Source organism: Mus pahari, chromosome 5, assembly GCF_900095145.1.
Source record: "Mus pahari chromosome 5, PAHARI_EIJ_v1.1, whole genome shotgun sequence".
NCBI classification, from domain to species: domain Eukaryota; kingdom Metazoa; phylum Chordata; class Mammalia; order Rodentia; family Muridae; genus Mus; species Mus pahari.
Window position 1 is genome coordinate 81,311,199 of NC_034594.1, and position 22,776 is coordinate 81,333,974.

The following is a 22,776-nucleotide window of genomic DNA, read 5'->3' on the forward strand; positions in this document are numbered from 1 at the left end:
GCCAATCCCAAACATATCATTTATACATGCCCAGCATCCCTGGGTAATGGTTATGCTGTAAAAATAAATGGAATAAATAAATTAGTTCCTACGTGTCACAAATAAATACAGTGGAAATAGACATTTCTAAAGTCCCTTGATCTTAAGGGGGCGATGAAGATGAAAATGAACTGAGAAATGGGCTTTTCAGTCGAGGAAGAGTGAAGTCAGGCCAAACATCACTACACATGAACACTTCAAGAAAGAGAGCCCCGTCTACATGGAGAACCAACGGGATTTGTTATTTCTGAGGCTTTATCTCCTTTCTGCATTTTTCTAGAGTCTTTGTTCAGTCTGTATCTCTGGACCCTCTGTTGAGGTGTGAGTATGGGCCTTATCAACTGGAGCCAATAACAAGTTAATGCTTTATAAACAGTATAAATCCAAGCAGAGTGTGGGGGCATTAGTCCTTAAAATATTATTGGGCTTGCATCTGCATCACAAAGAAAGATGGACCTCCCCCATCCCCCACACAAAGAGGTAATAGCCTTAATTCACAGCAATGCTGTTTTTCCAGCCATGAGTTCATATACATTTTTTTTGGTGGTGGGAGGGTCTTATCAGTCTGGATTTGAACTATCTGCACAGTTCTTTGAACTTCTAATCCTCTTGCCTTCACCTGGTGAGAGTTGAGACTATAGGCTGCGACACTTACCAGGATTATGCAGCACTGAGAATCAAACTCAGGGCTACAAGCACTCTACCAACTGAACTACATCTCCAGCCCAAGATCCACATACTGTACACAAAGTTCTACTTGAGTTACAGACACACTGGCTTGAAATATGCACACACACACACACACACACACACACACACACACACACGCAATGCATTTACAACACACCAAGTAAATGTAAAATCATATCTCGAATCTCAACCCATTCCAGGCACTGTCTAAGCTCATTTGTTTATTTATCCACACATTCATTTATTCGTTTTTGCTTTGTTGGATCAAATCCAGGGCCTCATGCATGCTAGGAAAGCATGTTACCCACTAAGCTACTTTCTCATAAATCCTTATCTATTCATTTTGGTGCTAGGGATTAAACCCAGGGTCTCATTTATGCTAAACTCCCAATCTCCACTGAGCCTCACCTTCTCTGTTTACGTTAACATTACATTGCAGTAGTCCTCACACCAACACCAATGAGGCTATAAATCTGGTGCTGTTATGGTGTGAAGAAGTTGTAATTTTATATGGGTCCTCTATGTGGATTAATTTTTGTCAACTTAACACAAAATTTGGACATCTGGACACAAAGGAAACCTCAACTGTAGAATGGTCTGTTAGATTTGGTCTGTAGGCAAGTTTATGTGGTTGTTATTTTCTTGATTAATGATTGATGTGGAGGCCAAGCTCACTGTGGGTGGTGCCATCCCTGGGTAGGTGGTCCTGATGTGTACAGAAAGGCAGGCTGAGGAAGCTGTGGAAAGCAAACCTGTAAGTAGTAATCCTCTATGGTTCCTGACATGACTTCCATAATGGCAGATTATGAGGGACACTTGTAAGCCAAACCCTTTCTTCATCCAAGTTGGTTTGGTCAGTGTTGTATCACAGTAACAGATTGAGGACATCATCTGATAAAAGAGTGTATTTTTAAAGTAAATAAGAAAAAAATAACCCAAAGTTCAAAATGTGCTACACAGTCATTGCAAGCTATAGTTAAAGTACCTAAATGAAGGTACTCTAGCCAGCTTAGAGCCTAGTATAGCTCTGGCAGGTCTTCCCTGTCTCCCCATTCCCTCTTGCTTGCTTAAAAAGCATTAGATTACATTCCTAAAGCTAGCCAAGGTCTATTCCCTTATTTGGCCACTTCTTCCTGAGGCTGACAACCAAAATCCAGCAATCCAAATCCTCCTTTGACTCACCTCATTAACATGCCCAATTAAAATTCAACATTTCATCCTAACATAGGGTTTCCCCTTCTACCTTTTTAAGCTGCCATTTGTCTGTGGACCACATCTGGCTTTCATTTTCCTCTCCTCTTCTGTTCCCATCCCTGTCATCCTCTTGTGCTGTCTCCTGTCTGTGTTCCCTGTCCTCTAACTATGGGACAAATTCATCTCCTTTGTGCTCAGAACTTGGTCTTGGGACTCTTGAACCGATACTTTTCCTTTCACTTTGTACCTAAATCATGTTTTGTTTTGTTTTGTTTTGTTTTTCTTTTTAGGTGTCTAGAAGAATTTAAATACCACATTGTAATTTGTGTAAATTTTGTACATTTGGGCATATGAAGCATTTACTGAGTATCGACACTGTGTGGAAGACAGTGTTTAATCTGACTTTTGATAAAGTTATATAACTCAGTCTCACTCACTCCCTGAGCACCCCTGTAGTTTCCCAGGCACCTGGTCACCCTAGTCTAGCTCCTTCTCTCATCTTTCTAAGCCTATCCTGAAACTGTGTATAATAGAGCAGACTGATAATGTATTCAAATTAGTGGACTATGGGGAAATACTTAACATCTGTAGGTGGTCAAAGCCAGGGGGCCCATGGGGGCTGTGGAGCCTGGTATTCATTAATTCTTTCTAACAAGTAGAGTTGCCTAGCCAGTCAGCCTTGAACATGAATATTTTCAGCAAGAGGATATGACTTTATTGCAGGAAGACAGCTGTACAGGAACAGCTCATTAAAATGAGTTTGATGGGCAGGAAGGAGAAAGCGAGCTATTCCCCACAGCAAAGCAAGAATCTAAGTGCAGAAAATGATGAGATCTGCAGAGCTCAGGATCCTGGCCACCCATGTCCTCCAGATCTGTCAGCTTACGCAGAGCATAAGGGGCCTGAATGATGTTAGTGACAAGACAGCTCCCAGACTCATTCACTCAGGAAGCATGCACAGGTGTGCAGGCTGGGTGTTCAGTACAAGCACACTGTGGGAATGATGCATCAGAAACAGCCGAGGAAGAAACAATACCACCTCTACCTCTCCCCTGGTATTGGCCCTGATTCGGGCTCCTGCAGGAAAATTTCCCTATCTGACCAGTGTTCATTGACTCTACTGCTCCTCAGAATTTGTAAATTCAGTCTATCCTTTTATTTTAAACAAAACATCTTTCATTTATTTAACTAAACTTTTTATTGCATTTATTTAATACGTGTGTCATGATGCACATGTGAAGGACAGAACCATGGGTATCCATTCTGTCTTTCTACCATGTAGGTCCCATGTCTTGAATGTTGGTCAACAGTCTTGGCAGCCAACACTTTACCTGCTGAGTCATCTCACCGGTCACCACCTTCTGTTGCATTTAATTATAAATCATTCTTACAGTAGTAGCTGCTATAGTTTGATTATGAAATGTTTCCCATAGGCGCGTGTGTTGAAAACTTGGTCCACGCTAGTAGCACTGTTGTAAACAGTACTTTAAGAGGTGGGGTCTATTGGAGGAAGAACGTCAATGTGGTTGTGCCCTTGAAGGTTGAACTAGTTCTCAGTCTCCACCTCACTTCCTGTCTACCATGAAGTATGCAGTCTTCTCCACACACCTTTACTGCCACTGTATACGATAAGGGTTTTACCAACACAAGAACATCTTGGCAGGTGGGAGCCAAGGACTACCACAAAGTCACACCACCAAACAAACCTCACACAAACAAAAGTTTTACTGGGGAAAAATAGAGAACGGTGGCTGCGTCTGACCAGGAACCTAGACAGCAGACGGTTGGGATCTGGGGAAGGCTTTTATAGGATTTTTTTTTTTTTTTTTTTTTTTTTTTTTGAGCATGCCCAGTGAGCTAGTGGGAAAGTACAGTGCTGCCCAATATTGTCTGAGTGTTAATGCTGAGTCATGGAAGGCAGGATGTCAGCAGCAGGGTGCTCTTCCCTTGGACCTCTCTACACTCTTTGCTTCCCCCCCCCCCCGTTTGTTTACCATTGATAACTAATCAGGGGGTTGGAAAGAGGACAATGTTATTATTAAACTACTTCCTGCTGTATGAAGGCATTGAAGTCCATGGGCAAGCTTGACTGTCAACATCTGGTTACCATCAGGAGTTGCAGGCCTCTGGTTCTAGAGCAAGAAGCCATAATAACAACTGATTAAATGTCTGGTTAGACTCTTTAAAATTTGTTGTTGAAAAAAATCTAGATAAGAAATCTATAAAACAGAGTACAGTTAGTAGACTTAGGGAAAGAGGGGAAAGGGTTAAGAAAGGCAGTATCCAACTCCAGAGGCCAAGGACATGGAGCTGTTCCTTACTTCTTTGGAGATCTGTCTGGAGTTGTTGGATCTTGTCTTGCTGTACTAAATTAGTTGACAGAGAAGCAGCATTCCTCCCTGAGGAGCAGGCAAGGCTGTCCTTCTCTAATGTTAGCTCTTAGATAATTCTCACCAACTTTCTCTGAGAGGGCCGCCCGCGGCCACACTCGAACCGGGTCCGTCCTGAAAGGCAGGCAGGGCTGGAAGGGAAAAGACGGCGAGAAAGAACGGGGCTAAGACAAGGAATCCTGATCAAAGCCCACAAGTTTAATAAAGTTCTGAGTTTATAAAGCAGGAGAAGACCATCCCCCACCACCCATTCTTGGAGAGTTGGTCAGGTGCGGGGCAGGTAGGCGGATCTTCAGGAAGGCGTCCCTGGAGAATCTCAGGAGCTTATCAGCAGGGAGTGGCGACCGCCCTGAAAGGCCACTGTTTTGAAGAACAATGGCAGGTGCAACAATAGAGCTGGTTTGGCAGGTCGGAAGGTACCACCGCAGGTGGTCCTGTGCTAGTGGCAGTAGAGGTCTGCAAAAGCCTTCTTCGAGGCTGAAGGGAGACAACATTTCTCTAGTGGTTTCCATAGAAACAAAAAGTTTCCTTAAAGCCACACAATTACTTCCCTTTCTTGCAAAGCAGGCCGAGTACCCTATCTTACTGTAGAACTATTTCAACTAATGACTCTATCTGTCAATAGATTTGGGTCTATTTGGGTTTAACAGGTACCTTTCCCAGTATACCAATAGGCACTATAGGTAGCCATTTTGTCCCCTAAGCCAGGGAGTTTCCTTTTGACCTAACACTCCAGCCTTTTCATGATGATAAGGGGCAACATGCTCTTTCTGTAACTACTTCTGATGAAATTAGGACATCTTCATCGGGGCCCAGGAAGGCTAGGAGAGGATTCAAGCAATGGGGCGTTGATCAAAAGCTCCTTTCACTGATCCACCTGAAGAGACAGGGAGCTGTCACATCAGCTGGACTGGTTCACGGCAGCTTTCAGCAAGTCCAGTGCTCTCAGCCATTTCAAGCAGTTTGTAGTCCACAGCTAACTCCTGGATGGTGTTTGTCACCCACATGGAAATCTGATGAAAGAGATAGAGACTAAGGACAGAAGTAATGTATAGGAACTTAAAAAAAAAAAAAAAAAAAAATCATACATTTGGAACTTTCAGGCCCATAGTCCTGGAAGATGGGGGAGGAGAGGAGTCCAAAGACAAGTGGGGAGAGACATCATATCCTCAGGGAGAGACATCATATCCTCAGGGAGAGACATCATATCCTCAGGAATAGGCAGCTGGGGAAACAGGCTGCTCTTAGCTGGAGTCCATTTGGCCTGTGAGAGGTGGATCCAAGTCTTACAACCCCCTTGAATCCCTGAAGCTTGCATGAGATTTTGTTTACAAGAAGTTATAAAAGTTTTATCTACATTGTAGAAAAAGTAGCCAACAGGTGTCACACCTTCGAGTCATAGCAAAAACTTTATGTTGAAAGCATGAAGTTTTTTTCCTCTGTCCAGATAGCTGGGCATATAGATTGGATAGAGGAATTAATAGCATGATGAGAAGTACCATTAAGTCTATATTTAAAGGACAGCCAAAGGAAATTTAACATCTTGAGCTTCTGACTGATAAAAGTAGTTAGCATTTTATCAGGTTATTGGAATTCCAATGTTAAAGATCTGAATATTCAAAATAGATGGGTAAAGAAATCTAAAACATTTTTCATTATCTTAGATTAGTCTGTTTCACCTTTACAACGTAATTTATATACTGTAAAACACCAGCTTTCACATCCTCAGACACTTCCTTTAGATCCTCAGACCTGACTTAGGACAAAGATTTTGGAGGAAATCTTTAAATAAACATGATTGGATCTAGAGGAAAGACAAATCATAACCCAATTCCAGAGCCAATAGGTTTTCCAATAAGATGGAACAGCATAAAACAGCTCTAATATTATCTACACTCAAATGACATTTGAATCCCTAATAAACTGAATCCAGTGATCAGAAAGCTCAGATGTAAATTCTAAGCCCTGGCCTTCAAAGCAGCCATGGCAAGAAGCATTAGCAGCCGTGCCTGGCACCAGACAGCAGCTGGAAAAGCAAAAACAAAACCAGTAAACACAGAACTCAGAAAGTCCACATGCTCAAGGGAAACCATTCAGAAACAAAACAGGGTGACCTCTGTCATTCATTCATTCATTCATTCAACTAAGCCTGACCCATTTCTGGTCCAGTTCCCGTGTTTGGCACTAGACTTAGACACACCAGCCCTATCTGCACACACTAAACAGACAGACAAACTTTCCAAACAACCAGAACTAAGCAGGTGGGCAACATCTTGCTTTTTCCCCAGGTCAGGAGTGAAAGGGTTCTGAGGTGAATGATGAGAGGGAGTGTCTGACAGGGGAGGGAATCTGGGTACCCCATACTCAGGGATAAATCTGGGAAGCCAGCAAGGGAAAGCTATTTCAGATGGTGTGATTTGGAAGAGAAAGTGGAGGAGAATGGCCAACCTGCCTGAGAGCAAGTGGATGGGGGAAGTGAAAAACAATACTCACTTTTACCTTGGTTAGGAGGCCTCTCTCCCCAACAAGGAGATGGAACAGGTTGGTACTACTAGGAAAGAGTAGTGTCTTGGTTAGGGTTTCCCTTGATGTGAAGAGACACTATGACCAAGGAACTCTTATAAAGGACAACATTTAATTGGGGTTGGCTTACAGATTCAGGTCATTATAATCGTGGCAGAAAACATGACAGTGTCCAGACAGACATGGCACAGGAGGAGCTGAGAGTTCTACATCGTGTTCTGAAGGCAAACAGGAGAAGACTGTCTTGCAAGCAACTAGGAGGAGGGTTTCAAAGCCCAGCCTCACAGTGACACATTTCCTCAAATAAGGCCACACCTCCAAATGGGCCAAGTATATCCAGACCACTACAAGTAGGTAAGGGGAATATCCCTAAAGATACAGCTAAATGGTGAGTTTGGTAAGATTAGTAAGGCTACATACACTAACAATAGGGAAATGAGAAGGGTGGTTCCCCAAAATTCCATCAAGTAGGTGACTCCAGTGTCTACAGAGAAAGAGATGTGTTGACCTGATACCATGATGAGTAACTGGGGCTCCCTGTAGGAGTTAGCAATGGTCAGGCCAAGAGAGCCCAGGCTCCCTGTTAGTCACCCATGGCCAGACCTAAGAAGTCAGCTAGAGGGTGTTTTAAGACTTACGTCTCCATGCTGCAAGGGACATGAAGGCAATCTCCAGTCCAATGTCCATGTTCATGGCATATGGGACATGGCCCAAGATGATTTACATGGGCTTGGGTAGGCCTAGGCCTAGTGACCAACCTGACCACATTTGAAGCAGCAACACAAAGTTTCTTGGACTTTGAGAGGTAAAGCAGCCCACACAGTTTCTCTGGACAGCTGAAAGCCAACATTAGTAATTTTTTGTTTTCAAGCTTTCTCATCTCTCCCATTGTATACCTTGGAGGCCACAGCTAAGACTTCTGTCTATGAATTCAGGCATTTAAGTTTAACCCTAATATCAGGAAAACTCAGGGAGAAGAAAGAAGTAGGTCATAAGGAGTTGTTTCCCATCTGAGGTCTTAGGATTCAGACTGGTATATTGTAAGAGGGCATTTATAAGGTGGTCCAGGACTAGGATGAGTTTTTGCATTTGTCCTGAATGACCTCTTGGATTTTTTTTTTCATAATTTACTGCTTTTTGGGCAGCCTAGGAGTCAAGTTATAAACTGATCTCTAGCTAAAATCTCCCCCTGGTGTATTATAGTTCCATTCGGGATCCCAGCTGGGGACTGCCTCAGCCCTGATCGGGTAGCAGCATTAGTCTGGTGGATTTCATCTGCATGTACTCTAGTCTAGTTCCAAACTCACAGCACTCCTCAGGGAGAAGGTTGTTGGTGAGAATCATATAAATGTCATGGAAGGTGAGGTTGTAAGATTGGGTGGTATAATGGAATTCTTTAATAAAGGAGGTAGCCGTGTCATTCAGAGTGGACACTCATTTTTCTATCTTTTTTTTTTTTTTTTTTTTTTTTCTATTTGAAAGAGTTCACTTAGTGAGAAGGAGACACGTACCCTGACCAAGCCATCCACCCTGATGACTTCCTGCAAAGGGAAAACAGTGGCTGGGTTAGGCCAGCTATGGGGAGATAGGGAGGTCCCCGTGGTGGGGCAAGAATGAGTTGCAGGAGGACTGAGAGCTGCCAGTGGGTTGAAAGTAGGGAATTTTGATTTCCATGGCCTGTCACTGAAGAGAGAAAGGAAGACCAGAGGGGCTGGAGGAGAAATGGGAGCTATATGTTGAGGTAGATAGTTGGTTAGATTGAAAATAGTGAAGGAACTATCTGGTTCAGGCTTCATGAGCAAGAGAAGCTGGGTGAGGGCACAGGAATGACAAAGAGAGGACTTGTAGTGGACATAAGAGGAAGCTTGGACGTAGAGAATCTCATTTCATTTCCCCAGTAGCTCATAGTAGTTGTAAAGGTCTCCAATAATATTAGGGTCGAGGTACCATTAGATGGCCATTTATATTGACTGTCTAAGGGATATTGAGGCCAAATTTGACTGCAAAACAGAATGAGTTTGGGGCCCTTCAGGTTGGATGCCTGCGGGGAGGCTGGAGGTTTTCTAAGAGGCAATGGAAGGGAAATGAGAAGCTATGGATGTCACTGTTCCCATGGATTTGAGTGTGTCTCAGCAGTCTCTAGTCAAGGGTGTCCCAGGACTCAGGGAGGACCGAACAAGGACCAAGCTGGTTAGTGGGTCATCATTGTACTCAGCAGGCGTCATAGCTAAGCACCCATGGAAGCTCATAGCCTAGTACCAGAGCTTCCAACGAGGCAAAGACCAAGTTCAGGAACAAGGTCTCATCCACTGGAAAGGGATGAGGAAATGGAGTTGTGTCATATCATAAAAGACACAAGGACATAGAGAAGCAGTGGGATTACAGGCAGCTCCTGGGGGAGGGAGGAAAGGTAGGTGGGAGAAAAGGTAGGTGGGGGAAAGGTAGGTGGGTCACAATAGAGTAAGGAAGCTGTAGGATTGTGTTGGGGGATGAGGTTAGTGAAGGTACAGCTGTACCCATAAAGACCAGGGCTGGGGATACCTCTGCCTCTGAGAGTGCCAGATGCTCAGCAGTCACTCCTTGGACTCAGGGAAGACTTTATACTGAATGAATGGGAACCTTACTGAATTACCACTGATGAATGGGTTGCCAATCCATAGATGAGTCAGAAGGTGAGTGTGTTTTGCAGGTGAACTGGAAATGAGAGACAGGGTTCCAGTGCAGTTCAGGCCCCAATGGGGCCTGCTACCTATCTACCTCTGCTTCCAAAGTGCTGGAATTACCGCTATGATCACCATCCTTACCTTCCAGAGAATATTTGAAAGTAAATACTAAAAGTATTCATTTCATCCCATGAGCACAGGCACCAAGGGAGCCTGTCTGAGTCATGGTGCCAGTGTAAGGGCTTTTCCTACACAAGGGCATTGTGACAGGTGAGAGTCAAGAAATACCACAAAGTCGTACCACGAAGCAAACATCACAAAGTGATTAACTGGTGAGACACAGAATGGTGGATAGTAGACAGAGACAGCAGAGGGTTGGGGGGAAGGGGAGAGCTTTTGCAGTTGTTTTGGGGCACGCTCAGTGAGCTAGTGGAAAAAGTACAGAGCTGTTGGATATTGTTTGGGCGTTATGCTGAGTCAAGAAGGTGAGGGTTTCCGAGTCTCAGGAGCTCCTGCTCAAGTCAGGCCCAGGGTGTTCTTCCCTTGAGCCATTTCCACAAACACATCCTATCTCAACATGGGCCCAGAGTCAACAGAGCTGGGGACTGTGAATTAAAATCTCTCAAACTGTGAGGCAAAATAAGACAAGTATGTTCTCATGGCCATAAGAAAAGTATTTAATACAACAGTCATTTCTATTTAAATCAAAACAACCAAATAGCTTCTCAAAAGGGTCACAGAAATTGGGCTGGATATATTTTACTTTGGGATGAGTTTCAGTTGCCCAGTGATAAAGGAAAAAGTAGAATCGTATGGAATAAAACCATGGCCATTTGTTGTTGGTTGACATGAATCTAAGAGGGGATTGTGAATAGTTCTAAATGGCACGGGACATATATAAGAAAGACCTTAACCAGTACAGGCCAGGGGGATCATGTACGTAACATATATAAAAACATCAATGGAAATTATGGAAGCACAGATGTCCCATATAGCATATATATTAAGCATATTTTAGTTAGGTTGTTAGTTGTTAGACAAGGCTTTGCCGTGTAACCCTTGCTGTCTAGAAACTCATTTGTAGACCAGATTCTCCTTGCTCTTTGATAATCCTCCTGCCCTGCTTCCTGTATGCTAGGATCATCTGTGTGCACCACCATGCCGAGTTGTTTCTTTATTTCGATACCTAAGCTGGATTTAAACTCTTGGTCCTTCTACCTCTGCTTCCAAAGTGCTGGAATTACTGCTATGATCACCATCCTTACCTTCCAGAGAATATTTGAAAGTAAATACTAAAAGTATTCATTTCATCCCATGACATTCACGTTTCTGTTTAAATGATCTTCTGTTCCTATTAAAAAGAACATTTGAAAACTTGACATGTGTGTGTTTTGACCATGTTCGCAAGTCTCTTTCTATATTTGCCTGTCCTCTGAGCAGTGATTCTTCAGGTCTGGCCCTCTGCTGAAAAGTGTCCTAAGGGTTGCCTATCAATCCCAAAACTTCTTCAATGCCTGGAAGAGATCAACTTATCAATAACTGCCTCCAGGCTCTGCCAACCCAGGTATTTTTAAACTGAAACCACAGGGTTTCATAGTTTACAGAAGTGAGATATTGTGGCAATTCAGGATTTTAACAATTTGGTTCTTATCAACATCGAAATGTCTCTAATGCACAAGTCCAGATGCTAGTAGCTAAAATTTCTACAATGGGAGGCAAAGATACTCATTATCAGTACTGCTTGGTTTGATCCTGTAATTTAATAGCTGTTCTTGCTTCGTAGGAATAGATGATTGTTGGTTTTTCTCATCAGTAACAACTTTGTTATGTTTTTTAACCCCACAATGTATAGTAATGACTATTTTTTAAGCAATAATTTTTCAAAACTAGACTCTGATATGTATTTAGTACACTTGTTTGAGTTCTCACACCCCTATTGCTGAAGCAGGTGTGTGCTTATTTCCCCCATAATTTTCTCCTGGGAGAGCATTCCATTGCCAGTATGTGCAGTACATGGTTTTAATAGGCAAATTGCTTAAACAACATCAAGGCAAATCCAATGCAATCATTGTATTATTTCATGTCTACATGATACCTTAGTCTTAATTTTTTTTTTTTTAAAGGGCTGAAGAAATGGCTCAGTAGTTAAGAGGCTGTTCCACCAGAGGACCCAGTTTCCCAATAACCATGTGGTGTCTCTTTAGGCGTATAGCCATCTTTAGGTCCAGTTCCAGAAGATCTAATGCTGTCCTCTGACCTCCAAGGGCAGCAGGCAGACATGTGTTATACATACATTCAGACAATGCTCTCATATAGGTCAATGTGGGACTCAGGAGATGGGTTAGATTGCCTGTCAAGTGTGAGGACCTGAATTCGGATTTTCCAAAACCCACTCAAAAAGCTTGGTATGCTGTTGCAGGATTTTCTGTTCAACCACATTAGGTCAGTGGTAGGCCTGTGATTGGACAGGAAAAAGGAGGCGGAGCTAGGGGCTGGGGAGAGAGAGGGGTCGCAGGAGGAGGAGAAGGAGAAACCAACATGGCGGCAGCTGGACAGGAGGACGATCCTGATCCCGCGTGGTTTTAGACAGCCACAAGTAGCTAAGATTTCCACAAGGTTAGAAAAATTGGGTTAAAGCTTTATCTTTATCAATTGACTCAGAAATTATTGTATTGGAATCTTGTAAATTGTGATCTTATTGTTATATAAATTTGATTGGATAATTAAGCTTTAAGAGTCATGTTTCTACTGGGTAATTAGGTGGGGTGTGTGGGGCATTGCATGGTAGCTAGATAAACTCGGGGGGGGGCGGGGGGCACCAGAAAGATGGCTAGCAGGGGTGCCAAGTGAGATGGCTCAGCTAAGGTCTTGGGGCCTCGCAGGGCCTGAGAGTTGGCAAGTAGGAGAGACCTCTGGAGAGAGATGGCCCGGTGGGAGCCCTATTCTCCAGTTGGCAGGCGGCAGGAGCCTGGGAGCATGGCCTGGCCCCGTTGAAGGTTGGCGGGTTCTTTTTTAATATTTCCTACAACAGTGTGGTGGCACAAGCCTGTAATCAGAGATGGAGAATCCTCCGAGGCTAGCAGGGCAAGAGTTCTGGCCTACATGACAAAGTACCAGGTGAATGATGTAAAATAGAAGACGCCTAATGACAGGCTCCCAAGGCTGTCCTCTGACCTCCACACACATGCCATGCATATGTGCACCTGGACCCAACTATGCATCCGTGACACATACAAATGTTTGCACTCATACGTAAAATTAAGTAAGTTCCATATCCTTCTGGCTATGGCCCTCAGCCGTCAGTACATAAGTAACTGGGAAGAGGCAAAACACTGCATCCTCCTTTGAGAGATCCACTGGGGCTTTGGCGTACTGTGGTGGTTGTCACAACAGGTATAATCGTTAGGAATCAATGTATGATGCTGAAAATCAAACTCAAGGTCAATATTCTACCGCTGAGCCATATCCTTAGCATCTTAGGATGAGTCCTTTCTTAGGTCAATTGTCTAAGAAATGATAGCCAAACGCTTGCTCAGATATTGGCTTGGAGTGTTACCCTAAAGGTGATTTGATGTGGTTCACATTTATACTAGGTGACTGAGTGAAAGAGATACACATTGTCGTGTGGATAGAACTTACCTAATCCACCAAACAAACAAACAAACAGACAAAAACCTGACCTCCCAGGAGGAAAAGGCCATTCTGTCAGCACTGCCTTTGAACTCAGCTACAACACTATGTCTGTCTCTGGGCTCTAGCCTGCTAACGTCCCTGGAGATTTTGAACTTTCCAACCTCCACTTTTCGTACTGCAAATCCCTAAAATCTCTTTCTAGCTCTGTCGATCACTCTCCTTTCCCTGTCTCTGATTGTCCCTTATTCTCCACACACTTACATCCTACCGTTCCTTGAGAAAACCTTGACTAATACGCAAACCAAAGGCTCTGGAAGGGTTTAGAATGAAAAAACTTAAAACCCTGTTTAACCCAGCAGTTTCCAGTTTGCTCAACTCCAGACCTTTCTTCCACAGTGCATACACCATCGTGGCACATAGCTTGGGATGTGCGTGCCTGCTGACTGGACTTTCCATGGTTCTCCATAGTTTGTATCAGCAGTATTGAACTCTGCTTTATTTCAGAAACAGTTGCACAAGTGTTGGAACAAAGGATTGCCCATATTCTTTTCTTTTACACAAGACATACAAGAAAACAACAACTTGTCTGAGTACAGTGGATGAAATGTGCACTGTGAGCCGCTGCATGCATGGTTACCACGTCGGAGAAAACAGCAACTACCTGTGAAGTAGACCCATGGCTGACTTCTGTAAAATGTCCATCATGGGGGATTTGGTCTGTTTGTGTTACTATAATAAACTACTATACACTTGGTGACTTGTAAACAGAATTTATTTCTCTCAGCTCTGGAAGTTGAGAAGTCCAAGATCAAGGGACCAGCAGATCTGGTGTGTGTAAGAAAACATGTCTGGGTTCCTTAATGGTGCCTTGTAGTTTCTTCCACGTGGCAGAATAAAGCAAGGTAGCACTCTTCCCTCTCCCTCCTTTTCCTTACCCTCTCCCTTCCCTCCCTTCTTTACCCTTCCCTCCCTCTCCCTACCCCTCTCCCTTGGCTCTTGGTTTCAAAGATCCAGTACCTCATGGCAGGAGGGTGTGGTTGGGCAGAAAAGCACCTATCAGTGTGAGAGAAAGAAAGGAAAATACGGGAATCTCTGGCTCTCTCCTCCCTCCCGTTTTATCCCATCCTGGCTTACAGCGTGGTCTACAGTTGCCCATATTCAGAGCATGTCTTCACCTTTGGATAATCCTTTCTGGAAAACAAAGTGGGTCTCTTTATAAGGGAATTAATCCTGGTCTGGCCTTATGAACTAATCACCTCTCTCAAAGATTTGAATAAATGGATTTAGGGCAGCCACAATGTCGATACCATGTTCATAGATCGCAAGGGACAGAGTAGGTATATGGAATTTTCCCTTCTCCAGAATCTATGACTCTAGAAATTCATTTGTGGCCATATCTTCTACCAAAACAGGTAAGCCTCCTATCATTCCTGAAAAAGTAATGCATCCAGATGCCCTGTACTATGGTATCATTTATTGGAATCTATGCTTATATTTCCAACAATACTGTAAGTTCTTTGTGTACATCCAGGTTTAAGATACAATTTGTCAGAGCCGGGCAGCGGTGGTGCATGCCTTTAATCCCAGCACTTGGGAAGCAGAGGCAGGCGGATTTCTGAGTTCGAGGCCAGCCTGGTCTACAAAGTGAGTTCCAGGATAGCCAGGGCTATACAGAGAAACCCTGTCTCGAAAAGAAAAAAAGAAAAATACAATCAATGTGTCAGAAGATAGCCCTGCCCTACTGTGTGTTCCAAGGTAAAGAAAGTCAAAAAACTGAGGAAGAAAGGCAGGCAGGCTTTCTGACACTCTCCCATCCAGCACAGAGCAGGATTCCCTAACCTTTCCATGCCTAAAGTAGGCAGTGAACCCTGAGGAGGCAAGCTTGGCCCTCTTCATTCTGTCCGGAAGACAGTCATGTGATAGGTGTCCTGCCTGTGCCCTATGGGAGAAAATGTCCATGTAGGAAGACTCCAAGAGGATTTTGGACGAACAGAAATCGCTGTGTCCCTATAGTTTATTACCCCCAGGTACTCACATTCATGTGTCCTCAGCCACTCCTCCACAGGAATTTTATACAACACATGTCAGTGCACATGTGGTGTGTGTTTGTGTGTGTGTGTGTGTGTGTGTTTGCTTAACTGCACATGTTGATTGCATACTCTACCATTGGGCCCCATGCTCAGCCCACAGTGGTCCTTTATGCAGCTTCCTGTGTCAGGTAACAGTAGTGTTTAAGGACATCTGCTATACTTTCCCCATCACTTTCTCTCTTGTTATAGGAGTTGACACTTTGACCCTTGCTCTGGGGGAAGAAATTAACAATTTCTCCTTCTCATTATAAAGGGATCATTTCCATCCTGAATAAAATAGATCCACACAGCCCTGGACCCTAGTGGTCAGTAAGAACTCTGAAGAAAAAGGATTGCTCTAACTGTGCTTATGATTTGGATAATCTTAGACAAAAGTGTTTTCCTTTACTATAGTATCTTTAAAGAGCTTTACCCCATTAACCTTAAAAAAATTACTGCTAAGAGCCTATGAAATATTCACGAGTATATATACATATATTATATATATATATATGTATACATATATATGTGTATATATATAATATATATATACATACACCTATATATGCACACGCATACAAGTACACAGTACACACATGGCACACACATATATGCACACATACACAGCATATGCTTACCATAAGTGTACACACAGGCATATATCACATACACATCCATACACATGTACAGACAAGCACATACCACACACATACCCATCACCACCACACACATACACATACATGCACACAATATGGCATACATACCACAAACATGCACATCTTCAGACAGTCACTCTTTCAACTACAAATGATAGAAGGGAGTAATCACTAACAATAGTGTGGAGAGAGAGGTGGGGGGAGTGGGGGAAAACAGTCAATTTAGGGAAAGAAGCTGAATCCAATTATAGCTGGACTGTTTTCTGGGTCAAGTAGAATTTGCACAAAAGTTTTCAAACCTATAAAAAGAAAGGCAGAGGCTCAGCCTTAATCCCGGAGCTGGCTGCTTCCCTTACCCAGACATGCACGGCTTAGTACAGCTCTGCATGCACCAAAGAGGGGTTTCCCCTCACCTGACCCTATGTAGCCTAGCACTGAACTATTTCCCCTCATCTAACCATGCACAGCCTCACACTGTACGATGTGCACCAAAGATGGGCTTCTCCTCCAGTGATCAACACTGAACCCATAAGCATGAAAAACTGACGCCCCGCAGCTAGGCTTGATTTCACTGTTGGAAACTTGTTTTTCCTAGGATTTAGTGTGTGTGCTGTGTGCCACATGAGTATGCTGTGTGTGCACTGTGTGTGTGTGTGTGTGCTGTGTCTGTGCTGTGTATATGTATTGTTTGTGAGCACTGTGTGCTGTGTGTATGCTGTGTGCATGCTGTGTTTTCTGTGTGTGTGTGCATACAGTGTTTGCTATGTGTGTGTTACTGTGTGTGCATTGTGTGCATTGTGGGTGCATTGTGGGTGCTATGTGTGCTGAATATGCTATGTGCTTGTGCTGCGTGTGTCCTGGAAGTGACAACCTCCTTCTCCTTCCAGCCACGTGTCATTTGCACTTTCCACATCTCAGTGGCTGTGATTACTGGCATCAAATTCTCACAAGGTTGAACACATTAACATGATGGAGAGGCTCATGAGACTTCTCTCCTCCCCAAAGATAAAACATTAGACTGGAGTCTATTTTTTTGATGGCGCTTCCCTTGCTCACGGGTAACCCCAATTAAACCACAAGCTCACCAAGTCAGACTAGTGAGGAATTGTTTCTTTGGTCTCTTGCTGCCCTCTTTGTCTGGAATTAATAGAAAAAGACTGCCTAATACACAACACCGAAAATGTAAACAGTGTCACCTGAAAAGATGGAATATGGCTATATCCCGAGGAAAAGGGTACCTAGAGGGCTTTGGCTCAATCCCCCTGCTCCACCCAATCTCCATCACTCTACAAACAAGAATATCATCTTTATCCAGCACAGGCATGGGGAGCCAAACCCAAGAAGAGTCAAGGAATTCATTTACACAACCTTCTGCCCTTTTGTGGTTGAGTTCTCTGGCTGATGGCAAAGTCAAGTCTTAACCCATAATACCGGCAAGGGGATTGCTGCCCAACTCCTGCACTGACCATCGAAAAGTCATGCCAGGGTTTGTAAGAGAAGCAAAAATAAGATTCACACTTTCAAAAAATCTAGACTTCCTAATGCAGAGCTTAATGTTGGAAACAAAACACATTATCGAATTACTGTCACATTTTATTAAACTATGAGGATGAATTTTAAAGCTGCCAGGCACAAGCATGCTCATACTGGTATCCACGCAGATCAGATCACTGATAACACCCTAATTAGGGGGAAACTGTGTGCTAAAGAGTTGAGTTTCCTTCATGTGATCTGAGATGGGAAGCCAGGACGCTGTCCAACAAGAAATGTTCTGCAAGCACTGCTTGGTTCAACAAAAGCATTCATCTGAAGACAGGCTTCCAAAAATGGAGCCAAGAGGCAAAGTCAGGGTCCCCAGGATGGCACCATGTATATGGTCCAGTGTGACTCTCTTACCAGAGGCCCAGCATATTGTCATTTCTGAGCTATAAGGACTAAAGTCATATAAGCTCTGAGAAATGCAAACTGCAGAAGGAGCCCCGAGCTGTCTCACTACAAACCTGTTCTCGGGCATCTCAAAAGTCATTTGAATGTCACCTTTATTTAAAATCCTTGATTTAGGAGCTCTTTATTGTTTTAATACCTGTCTACTAAAATTTTCCAAAATGATAAAAGTCCCAGTCAAGTTTTTCTTTCGTAGGGAAAAAAATACAATGCATGAGTCTATTTGAAATCATTTTGATTTTTAATCATAGCAAATGTGTTTTAACAGTAGTCGTAAAATGAACATTACCACATATACAAAGGACAAGACACCAGTTTAGCATACAAAAATACCATGTATTAAAGTCAGGTTCATTGGAAAAACTGGGGACTGGCTAAGACACCATCTATAACAGAGAGAGCAAGCAGGAAGGCTTTTAAGACATTCCGATTAATAAACAGCAGCTTGATATCCCCTATGAAGTCAGTATTTGGCAACAATTGGACAAGAATTTTTACACTGCCCGGTAGCTCATTTATCTGTAGGGCAATTTGGCCCTTTCAAAGAAAAGCTTCCCCAAATAAATAGTGTCCATTATTATAAATGAAACAAGTCAGGAACTAGAACTAACAGCCTCAGAACAGCACTAATCTCACCATCTGATTGCAATGTGTTATACAAGACCAGAAAACCCACACATGGGTCTTTAAGAATGGAAGGGAACATGGTGGTGATTACATATATCCTCTATTGGGAGTTTGTGGCCAACTTCCCCAGACTGCTGGCAATTTCCATACCTATAACCATCATACATACAAGTGGTGAGATATGTAAATATAATAATGGCAGCAGCTAGAACATAAGCACAACATTACTGAACTAATTTTTTTTCAGTAGTAGTACCCAAGTCACAGCTCACTAATTGAACTTTTTCATAGCAAAGAGAGTACCAAGGTTCACTTATATGTACGCCATGGCCCACTCCATAAGCAGGCTTTGGAATTTTCTACAGCCCCAATAACCTGAAAGCATCTGAAAGGATGACAGGAAAAATGAGAACTCCTTGGGAATCTCCTCATCAGCCAAGCACCTTCCGTTTGTGTCTTCAACTCAAGCAGTTTTGCGAATCAGGTGATCCCTGGTGGAATGGTCGAGCTTGATGAAGTCATCCCAGGTCACATACCGTTATCTTCAGTTGGCTTCTACCATGGCTGACATACAGTGTAAAGCCCTTTTTTCTTTTCTTTTCTCTTCTTTTCTTTTCTTTTCTTTTCTTTCTTTCTTTCTTTCTTTCTTTTTTTTTTTTTTTTTTTTTTTTTTTTTTGAAGCCATAACCCCATTTCACTTACCTTTCTTTTAAAAATAGTTTCTCCTTCTCTGGGCATGTCTGCCTATCTATTCAGAGCCCAGGGCTTTGTCTCTACCATTTCCTCAGGCGAGGCTCCTTGGCAATGGGATGGCTAAGTCCACCTAGCCAATACAGTATACGACAATAGCCACTGCCTTCTCTTAGTGTTCAAACAGAGATAACATAGGTATCAACTTGTTCCCTGAAGGACATCTGTCACATCTGTTTCTCTTTTCTTTCTACTTCACATTTCCTTGCCACCAATATATCCAACCACTTACTACTGTGTTCTCAAAAAGCAAATGCTGAGTTAAAGAGTGACCAGTCCCTTTGAAAAGCTCCTGTTAGAATAACACAGTAACTCATTGGGCAGGGATATTACAGGAGACTGTCTTGTGGGCTACAGCTCTCCATCTAGGGAGGCATTCAGATCAGTGATCTGGGAAAACAGGGAAAGATACAGGATGTAACAAACATCCTGCAAGGAACAAAGAGAAAGGCCCACTGTGGGAGCTCTCAGCAGGACCCTCAGTGCTTTGCTCTAATAACTGATTGTCCCTAATAACACAATATGAATAGTATATTTAAAAAACCCTTTTTAGATTAAACTCCAGATAAATGAGATAAGCATTTCCAAGCACCACTACAGTGTGAGATACACACATGGGCTACCCCAGGCAGTGAACAGGGAAAAATCAAAAGACCATTGGCCAGAACAAGCAAAACAAGAGAAGTGCTCAGAGAAATTGATTCAGAATGGAGTATCTCAGAGATAGTGTCAGTGATCAATGGTTTTTCAATGACATTACATAAGAGTACCCACCTCCTTATAAATGGAGAAGTCTTAAGAGTTTAAGACATTCCCCAAAGTAGTTGGTTTGACATGGCATATGGAGCTCATAGCAGCTGTTTAAAAATTAATATATAAATTAAGCATTTTGTGATCCATGAATGAGAAAAATCACTCTGATCTTTTCCACTTTATGTTAATTCCAATTACAGGTAAAGTGTGTGTGTGTGTGTGTGTGTGTGTGTGTGTGTGTGTGTGTGTGTGTGTTGTAGTAAGTCAATTGTATCAGAAAAAAATGGCTTGAATTTCCACTTAGTTTTCAAGAGTTTCAGGTTGAGAAAGATCCAGCAACTCTCTCTTTCAAATAGACACCATGGGTAAATTCTCTTGGAGAGCTCCCTCTTGCCTGGAATTTCTGTCTGTATGAAAATGACTTTTCAGGTGAAGTCTTATTGATTATGGTGGAAATGTCAAGAAGCAATTTCTCCATCTAGGTCCAGGGTATGAGTTGGACAACTTTGGGTGTGGTTCCAGAATGTCACCTAGTCCATAACACCATTCTTCTAAGGAGAGAGGAGCTTCAATGCTGTCTGGGCTTATCACCCATAGCTTACGAATCACTGTCGGCCTCCTAACTTAGAAAAGTCTTAAGAAAACACCATTTGGCCAACAAGTTGAAGACCAGCCCCAAAGAGAGGGCACCCTATTGAACGACTGCAGAATTGGAAACTCAGCCCAATTCTGTTTCATCAAAGCAAGCACAGTTGGCTTCCACTACACTGGGGTGGGGAGCAATAAAGAGGAAGGCTAGGAAATTCTGACACAGCACAGATTTTCAAAGGAAGGGACAGGAGATCTTTAAATCAAAATCTAAGCAGGGAAGGGTGCCAGACTATTGGCTATAGTCTGAGTTTTATACGGAATGTATCTTGAGCTGGACTCTCCACTCCCCTTTACTCACAAAAGAGTAACTCTACAGAATGGCCATAATAACCTTTCAGTTTCTAAAGCCCATTGAGGAATGTTTTCCTTTTTTTTTTTTAACTATGAAAAATGTAAAAAGTGCCTTTGTGCAAAGTTTCAAACCTTTTAATGATAACTAAATTTAAAAAGAGACACTCAACAATGTCACATCTCACTCTAAAAGTGGTGCCTTGTTCCATCCTGGCACCCACATATGCCCACACCAAATACACGACAAACTGGCTGACTTCAAGGGCAAATAGAAACACTGTAAACACTGCAATGCATGCTTCATTGTGGATTTCCCACCTCACTGATGCAGTGATGCGGTTGGGAAAGAGCTCAAAAGTGAACGGGGATTTCATCAGACTCTTATTTATTAGATTTTCTGTAACATTGACTCTTTTTTTTGGCCACAAGACCCTACACACAGTTTCACAGCACAGGTCATGCATGGCTTGCAAGTCAAAAATTTTACAGCTACTGTCTAGCTATGAGCTTTGGACAATAGATTTACATGCAGCTAATGGTCCCAGAAAAGGGGCTTAATAAAGTTCTCTTTAAGCTTCACTGCTCATTCCTTGATCTAAAGTCTCTAAGCAATAACCCCAAAGGGCAATGGATGAGATTTTATTACCACCCCTCCCCTTTGGAGCTCATAAGCGTCTTTAAGTTAGAAAGGAATTTCTTTTGGCAAACTATTACTAGTCAACTTCCTGATGTCATTATGGCCAATGTAATCACAAGCCATATGGGAATATTTACTTTTAAATTACTTAAAATTAAATAACATTTAAAAGTCATTTCTTCAGTCATCCCCACCTAATTGCTTAACAGCCATGTGGCTAGTGGCCACTCTACTAAACAACACTGAACAAATACAGAACAATTTCCATCAATCCCAAAAGTTCTATCAAACAGGACTGACTTAGAAAATTCCAAGTGCTGAACTAGCATACAGCTGAAACTCCAATGGACCCACTCTGTGAGTAATGCAGAGGGTGAAATTTAATTCTGTTTCTTAAAAAACAAAAACAAAACAAAACAAACAAAAAAAAATAAAACTCAGACCTTCCTGATAATAAGATGTGACTGAAATTCAGAACTAATTTGCCTTTATCATTACAATTTATGTCCCAGGTCATTATACAAAATTTTTCTAAAGACGACGTATGAAGTGCCATACTTGGCTCTACTTAACACAATAAGCATTCTCTTGCTTATGTCAAGATCATTAATAAAGAAGAAATTCATGCTTCTTATAGGTTACTATTTACACAACACTCATCGTTCTGGACATATGGGGGGGGCAGAGTCCTGGCTTATGTTTTACACTTCTAAATATTCGAATCACATGGTTTGAAAGTTTTCTTTTAATACCTACATTCATCCCTAAACCAACCCTCCCCCCCTTTTCTTTCCCCCAAAGAAGCTATCTAAAAAGAAATTAGTATTTGAAACAACCCTTAAAGCAATAGCTGACACTTAAGGGCGTCCCCAGACCCTGTAAAGGATCATAGCCTGAGAGGGAAGGTGGTGTGCCTAGGGAGGAATAACAAGGCACAGCAGGACACAGGTCGTGTCTTCTCGCTATAGAATTACAACCTGCACACTACTGCTCTCTACATAGCCCAGTGAGCTCATCTGCAAGATGAAGCCACTAGAGCCTCCTTTCAGCTGTAACTGCTGTCCCTGCCACTGGCATGTGATTCGAAACCCTGGCTGCTTGCCCCACAGGAGATAGATAAATTTTTAGTGTTGTGGGTAAATTCCAGAAGAAACTGAAACATCAAGTATATAGAAGTTGGCAGGCCTCCTTGCCCCCTCCTCCCTCTCTCTCTCTCTCTCTCTCTCTCTCTCTCTCTCTCTCTCTCTCTCTCTCTCTCTCTCTCTC